This window comes from Manacus candei, unplaced genomic scaffold, assembly GCF_025592945.1.
Source record: "Manacus candei isolate 608988 ecotype Guabito, Panama unplaced genomic scaffold, ASM2559294v1 h1tg000141l, whole genome shotgun sequence".
In the NCBI taxonomy this organism is placed as follows: domain Eukaryota; kingdom Metazoa; phylum Chordata; class Aves; order Passeriformes; family Pipridae; genus Manacus; species Manacus candei.
Genome location: NW_026138189.1, coordinates 724632 through 731268, shown reverse-complemented (window position 1 = coordinate 731268; position 6637 = coordinate 724632). Strand labels below are relative to the sequence as shown.

General features: G+C 49.2%; 1 long non-coding RNA gene across 1 annotated transcript; it reads right to left on the bottom strand.

Moving 5' to 3' along the window:
* Positions 1 to 2210: 2210 nt before the first annotated feature.
* On the bottom strand, positions 2211 to 2463 carry LOC127462831 (uncharacterized). The gene is made up of 3 exons (XR_007900569.1): positions 2428 to 2463; positions 2331 to 2397; positions 2211 to 2292 (listed from the first exon to the last, which is right to left on the bottom strand). It is a non-coding gene; the product is annotated as an uncharacterized LOC127462831 (long non-coding RNA).
* Positions 2464 to 6637: the final 4174 nt, after the last annotated feature.

Below are 6637 nucleotides of genomic sequence, written 5' to 3'. Positions count from 1 at the left end.
TAGGGTTAGGGTTAGAGTTAGGGTTAGGGTTAGGGGTTTTTTTAGGGTTAGGGAACCGGGTTTGCGGATAGCTTGCAGTCTCTTTTTTAGGGTTAGTGTTGCTATGTGCAAACCCGATTCCCTGACCCTAATCCTAAAAAAGTGAATGCAAGCTATGTGCAAACCCTGTTCCCTAACCTTAACCTTAAAAAAGAGACTGCAAGCTATGCACAAAACCAGTTCCCTAACCCTAACTTTAAAAAAGAGACTGCAAGCTACTAGGGTTAGGGTTAGGGTTAGGGTTAGGGTAAGGGTTAGGGTTAGGGTTAGGGTTCGGGTTAGGGTTAAGGTTAGGGTTAGGGTAAGGGTTAGGGGTTAGGGATGGGGTTAGGGTTAGGGTTAGTCAGAATCTGTCTCAATGCGCGATCTAACTATTGTGGGTTTACCCCATTCCAGGAATGCAAACCGTAAACCCTAAAACCTAAACCCTAACCCTTGCTAACCTTAACCCTAACCCTAACCCTAACCCTAACATCTCAATAAGGGAGGGGCCTTATTGCTCATCAGATATATCAACAGTCAAAAGCCTGTAAGCTCAGCTCTTGCCTTTTCAGGGCTTCACACCGTCAGCACTGGAGGGAGGGAGGGGCCTGACTGCTCATCAGAGGTATCATGCAAGTCAAAAGCCTGAAAAGTCTCCTAGAATGCATAAATCTCAGTCTCTGACAATTGGTCCACACAGTAACTGCAAACTATGCCCAAAGCCTGTTCCCTAACCTTAGAAGAGAGACTGCAACCCTCGAGATGTTGGAGGCTCGAGGCATGGTCCGTGACACTAATCATGGCTACAACTCATAACTTCTTGGAGTATGGGGACTTCCCTCCTTCACCCCCGGCAGATCAAGGCCACCACTTCAACTGACAGACATGGAAGCATCGCTGGACCCCGTGGGCGGTGACTACATACATCTGTCCACTCTCAGCTTTTCTTTCTCTTACTCTCCCTTGCTCTTATCCTGCCTTTCTCTCCCTTATGCCTTTTCTTCCCCCCCCCAAAGGTTATCTCTGTGTCACATTGTGGTATGACAGCACCCAAATTGTTAGCATGCCTGTTGATACAGAATTGTTAAAATAAACCTTACCAGTATAAGTTTTCAGACACCGATTATTTAGTGTCGTTTCACTTTAATCCACCCCAAGGGAATTATTAATAAAAACCTGAGTTACCCCCTCTCCCCTTTTCCTGGGGCGGGTTGTAACACCAATCAGCACTGACTCCGCCCAGTAGGCAGAGCCAGTGACGCAGAACAATCAACACGAACTCCACCTCTTGACTCCACCCAGTGCTCTATAGAAGCAGAGTACATACCGGACGGCGGTGGGTATTCTGCCAGACACGCAACAGAACAGCAACAGCAAAAGTAGAGACCCAAGAGAAAAAGCAAAAGATTCTGACAGCGGTGGGCAGTGAATCGGGCTTATAGCCTGAGAGGGGCTTATTGGGCACCACTGCGTGTCCGGAATGGGCTAAAACCGCGATTGTTAGATCGCGCACTGAGACAAATTCTTCCTAACCCTAACCCTTACCCATAACCCTAACCCTAACCCTAACCCTAACACTGTCTTTTGCTAACCTTAAACCTAACACTAACCCTAACTTTTGCTAACCCTAACCCTTACTCAAAACCTAACCCTAACCCTAACCCTGTCTTTTGCTAACCCTAAATTTCCTAACCCTAACCCTAACCCTTTCTAACCCGAACCCTAACTCAAAACCTAACCCTAACCCTAACCCTAACCCTAACCCTAACCCCAAACCCTAACCCCTAACCCTAACCCCTAACCCTAACCCCTAACCCCTAACCCTAACCCCTAACCCTAACCCTAACCCTAACCCCCAACCCTAACCCCTAACCCTAACCCCAAACCCGAACCCTAACCCCAAACCCGAACCCGAACCCGAACCCTAACCCGAACCCGAACCCTAACCCGAACCCGAACCCGAACCCGAACCCTAACCCGAACCCTAACCCGAACCCTAACCCGAACCCTAAACCCTAACCCGAACCCTAACCCGAACCCGAACCTAACCCTGAACCCGAACCCTGAACTTGAACCCTAACCCTAAACCCTAACCCGAACCCCGAACCCGAACCCTGAACCCGAACCCTGAACCCGAACCCTGAACCCGAACCCGAACCCGAACCCGAACCCTGAACCCGAACCCGAACCTGAACCCTAACCCCGAACCCGAACCCTAACCCTGAACCCGAACCCTGAACCCGAACCCTAACCCAAACCCTAACCCGAACCCTAACCCCAAACCCTAACCCCAAACCCTAACCCCGAACCCCAACCCAAACCCCAACCCTAACCCTAACCCTAACCCTAACCCTAACCCTAACCCTAACCCTAACCCTAACCCTAACCCTAACCCTAACCCTAAACCCTAACTCGAACCCGAACCCGAACCCTGAACCCGAACCCTGAACCTGAACCCGAACCCTGAACCTGAACCCGAACCCAAACCCGAACCCGAACCCTAACCCAAACCCGAACCCCAACCCGAACCTGAACCCGAACCCGAACCCTAACCCTAACCTTAACCCTAACCCAAACCCTAACCCAAACCCTAACCCTAACCCTAACCCTAACCCTAACCCTAACCCTAACCCTAACCCTAACCCTAACCCGAAGTCTGGGCAGTGTTGAGATGTCCACACGGACATCAGTCGCCCTTCCTGCTGACATATGTGGTTCCTTGGCCCTTTTTGCCATACCACAGCCACCATGAGGAAATGCCACTGCTGCCACCGACCCCTGCACACCATCCGGCCCAGCCCCTTAAAGTCTCATGTCCCCTGTGTCCCTGCACCCCCCTCAAGAGCAGGATTTTGGTGCCAACACCCTCAAAAGGCAGTTCCCTTCCATGGGAAGTAAAGCAGTAGGAATGTGACAAGACTTTGGATTCTTTGGGTCAATCAAGGTCAGTGGTGTGGGTTGGCACAGCCTACAGCACCCAAGCAGGCACAGGAGCTTGTAGGACCACAATTTCAGGTGAGCAAACTGGCAGGCAGAGGGCCAGAGGAACAGAGGAACAGGGAAGCAGCAGCTCCCCCAGCAGCAGCAGCAGCAAGATGCCACACTGGGCACCCCATAAATATCCTGGTAGCTGGTATGAAATGTGTAACAGGGTTTAATTAAAGCCTAGGTGAGGTCTGAAAACCCATCGGCTGGTTTGCCAGTCTTTACCTTCTTCGGGAGGATAAGGCCTTGCTGTGTGGCAGTGCTTTTCTATAAAAGGGACATGTTTAATTAAGGTCATTTTTCTATAACACTTTTTATATTGAAGGGTCCTCTTTCTTGCTAAAAATAGATCATCGTGTTTTAAAAAACATGGTTAGTTTTGATTAAAGCAAACTCCCTCCAGTAGGTTTTCACTTAAAGCGGCTTGACTCCTGTAGCGTGTTTCTTGCACTTTTTCAACCAAGTAGATCGTGTTTTGCAGCCTTTAGTTCAGCTTTTGCAGCATTTTAATTAAGCCAGATCACCTAAGGCACCTCAACCTTTGTTCTGTATCTTTTTGGGCAGGGGCAGCTCAAAACCGTGCCCGTGGTTTTGAGAGGGAGCTGGAGCTGTGTACCCATTTTAGGGGTCTCCTGTCCCACACCACCCCCACACCCTCCTGCTGCCTGAACGCTGCCCTCAGGCAGCTGCTGGAAGCGGGGCTGCCCCGCTCCTCCCTCTTCTGTGGTGTCACCTGAGTCACCCTCACAGAGGCACTCTCACACCCACCACAATGCAAAGGGGCTCAGAGTCAGCAGGGCTGTCCCTGCCGAGAGGGTTCCTTCCTGCTGCCCCCGAGCAGGGAACACTCTGGTGTCCCAGCAGCAGCTCCTGCCCCCCTGCAAGCCCTGGGTCTCTGTAGCGGCAGTGCCCGGTGCTCGTGAGCCCAACCCTCCTCCCTCCCCCGTATTAGGAACAGTCGGTGTTCCTGCAGAGTTTGTAGTGCAGTCACAGTTCACAGGAAGAAGTGACAAGTTCCCGGTTGCTCAGTTGTCAGTCACAGAGGCACAGTTTGCCCTGAGACAGGGGCACCAACCAGCAGCACAGAAGGATCCTGTGACCATGTCCTGCAGTCCGAAGTGCTGTGGCCTCTGTCTTGAACCATGTCAGTGACCTTCAGGACCACCTAATAAGCCCATAACGGGGGACATACAGGAGGTGTGTCAGGAAACCTGTAACCCCTGAGCATCCCAGCCCATGGAGAAATGGGGAGGGACCAGTGCTTGGGGCAAAGGGGATAAAAGAGGTTGATGCCTCCACTGAGTTGATGGATCTCACTGAGATTTTTTTCAGTGACCGCTCCCTTTTATTCAAATAAAAGTTTATTTTTTTAGTTAACTTCTCTGTCTCCTGGCTATTTATGTGTTTCCCAATACCTGGAATTTTTGAAGGAAAGGAAAGGGAAAGGGAAAGGGAAAGGGAAAGGGAAAGGGAAAGGGAAAGGGAAAGCGGGAACAGAAATTCAGGGTCCTGGAGGTGCTGCCCTGACTTGGTAGCTGTTCTTTCATAACTTTCTAGAAGTGGGTCAAAGGCTGGACAGCTTCCTCTGTATCATGCATGCAACCTGGATTTCTTTGCAAAATACTTCCTCCAAATAGAACACAACAGTGCTTTTAGGACATCCATCCCCCAAATGGATAACTCAGAACATTAAGAATAAAAAATTACACCCCCCCAGTAGTCAAGATAAGCTTGTACTTATTTCCTAAAAGTATCCCTGTGTGGTGTCCCCCCATTTTCTATCTGGTAAGAGTTTGGAGGGGGTGCTTTGTCAAGGGAAGCCCTGGAGGCCCATTGCACACGGGTGGCGCTGCAGTGGGGGGGGGGTGGGGCTTTGATTCTTTGGTTGCCAGGGGCCACTCCTGGGCAGAGAGGATCGTTCAGGAGCTCACAAAGGAGGTGTTCCCATGGGGAGCTCTGCAGGGTCCCAGCAGCAAATGCCCCAGTGAGGCCTGTGCTGTGGGGGAGTGTGCAGGGGGAGGATGCTGGGCCAGCCCAGGTGAAACAGGAGGCTAGGCCCAAAAGAGTTAACTAAGAAATTTGGACCTGCAAACAAGTTACCAACATCCAAAACGATCTGTGCTCGTTCTGTTCTACTTACTGGATCAAAGCTTCAGAGAATAGTACAAGAACATGTAATAGGCCTAGAAGCAACAAATTAGAAATATAACAGGATCAGGTAGACATTTGAATAGGAGAAATAGGCTTGGAGCCAGGGCTTTTTCCAAGCTTCAGTGAGCGAGTCAAGAACAATGGAAATGAAGAAGGGTCAAGCTGAGGAAGATGAGTTGAAACCCCTTGCCCCATGGAGGAAGATGGGAACTACCCTCCGAAATGGGGAGCCAAGAGAAGCACAGCCCCAAGCCCTGCCTGAGCTCCACCTATACTCCGCCTATTATTAATATGCATTGATACATGTCGTAATCACTTGAATATGCATTTAATCACATCTGAAAATTGTATAAAAGTGTTGATTTTCTGAGGAGCTGGTGAGTAAGTTTGTCCAGCGCGAGCTGGCTTGCTCCCAACGTTGAATAAACAAATACCTTGCTGCTTAAAGATAAAAAAGTCTCTGAACAGTTTCTTGGACCGATTTTTCGGATTCATTTGGCAACCTGTGGCAGTACACTTTCTCCACCCGGCTGCGGAATCCCCCGGAGGACGGGACCTCCTTGGGCGCCCTCGGGTAAGTCTTTTTACCCGAAGGGGCTCCCTTCTTCGGTGACTTCTTGCGGGGGTTGGACAAGAACACTGCCTATTGATAAAAGGTATTTGTATCTGGTTTCTGGTTTTGTTTATTCTGGTTCTGGTTATTCTGGTTCTGGATACCCGTGAGTCGAGGCGGGATGCCGTCTCGTGGGGGACGCGGGAGAGGACACTCTCCCAGGGGAATATCCCCTCTGGTCTGGTCTGGTCTGGTTTTGTTTGTATTTGACCAAATATTGTTATTGTGTACCTGATATATCTTGCTTACCTTGAAACATCCAGGAGCACATAGTTAAAGGTATTATCATGCTAAGAGTTGCTATATGAGAGGTAGTGCTGAAGAGTTAACTATAAGCACATCACTTTGGATAAGACCTAGAATTATGATTTGTCAGTTTTGCAACTGTTAGTTATATGTATGAGCCTTGTGTAACAGATGTAAGGTTTGCCTCCCCGACAGACAAGGTTGGGTCAGAACCAGTGTGCACACTGCAGAAAAGAGGGACACTGGAAGCAAGAATGCCCTGAATTAACAGGTGGAAATAGAGCCATAGGAGGGGCTGTTGTTGCTTACAGAGTACTGAGTGAAGGGGGGGGCCAGCAGTGCCTAGGGGACCTGCTGGTAAAAATTAAGCTAGGGGAAGAAAAAGAAGAATTAGATTTTCTAATTGATACTGGAGCTACATTTTCTGTTTTGAATTAATACCTAAAAGTGATAAATATGTTTAAGTCGTGGGTGCCACTGGTCAATCAGAAAAGCTTTCTTTTGAAATCCCTAAAGTTCAAAATTGGAAAACAAATGGGAGTCCATCAGTTTGGGTATTTACCAAATTTATCCAAACTCGTATTGGGCAGAGACTTACTAGAAAATCTGGGAGCTGTAATA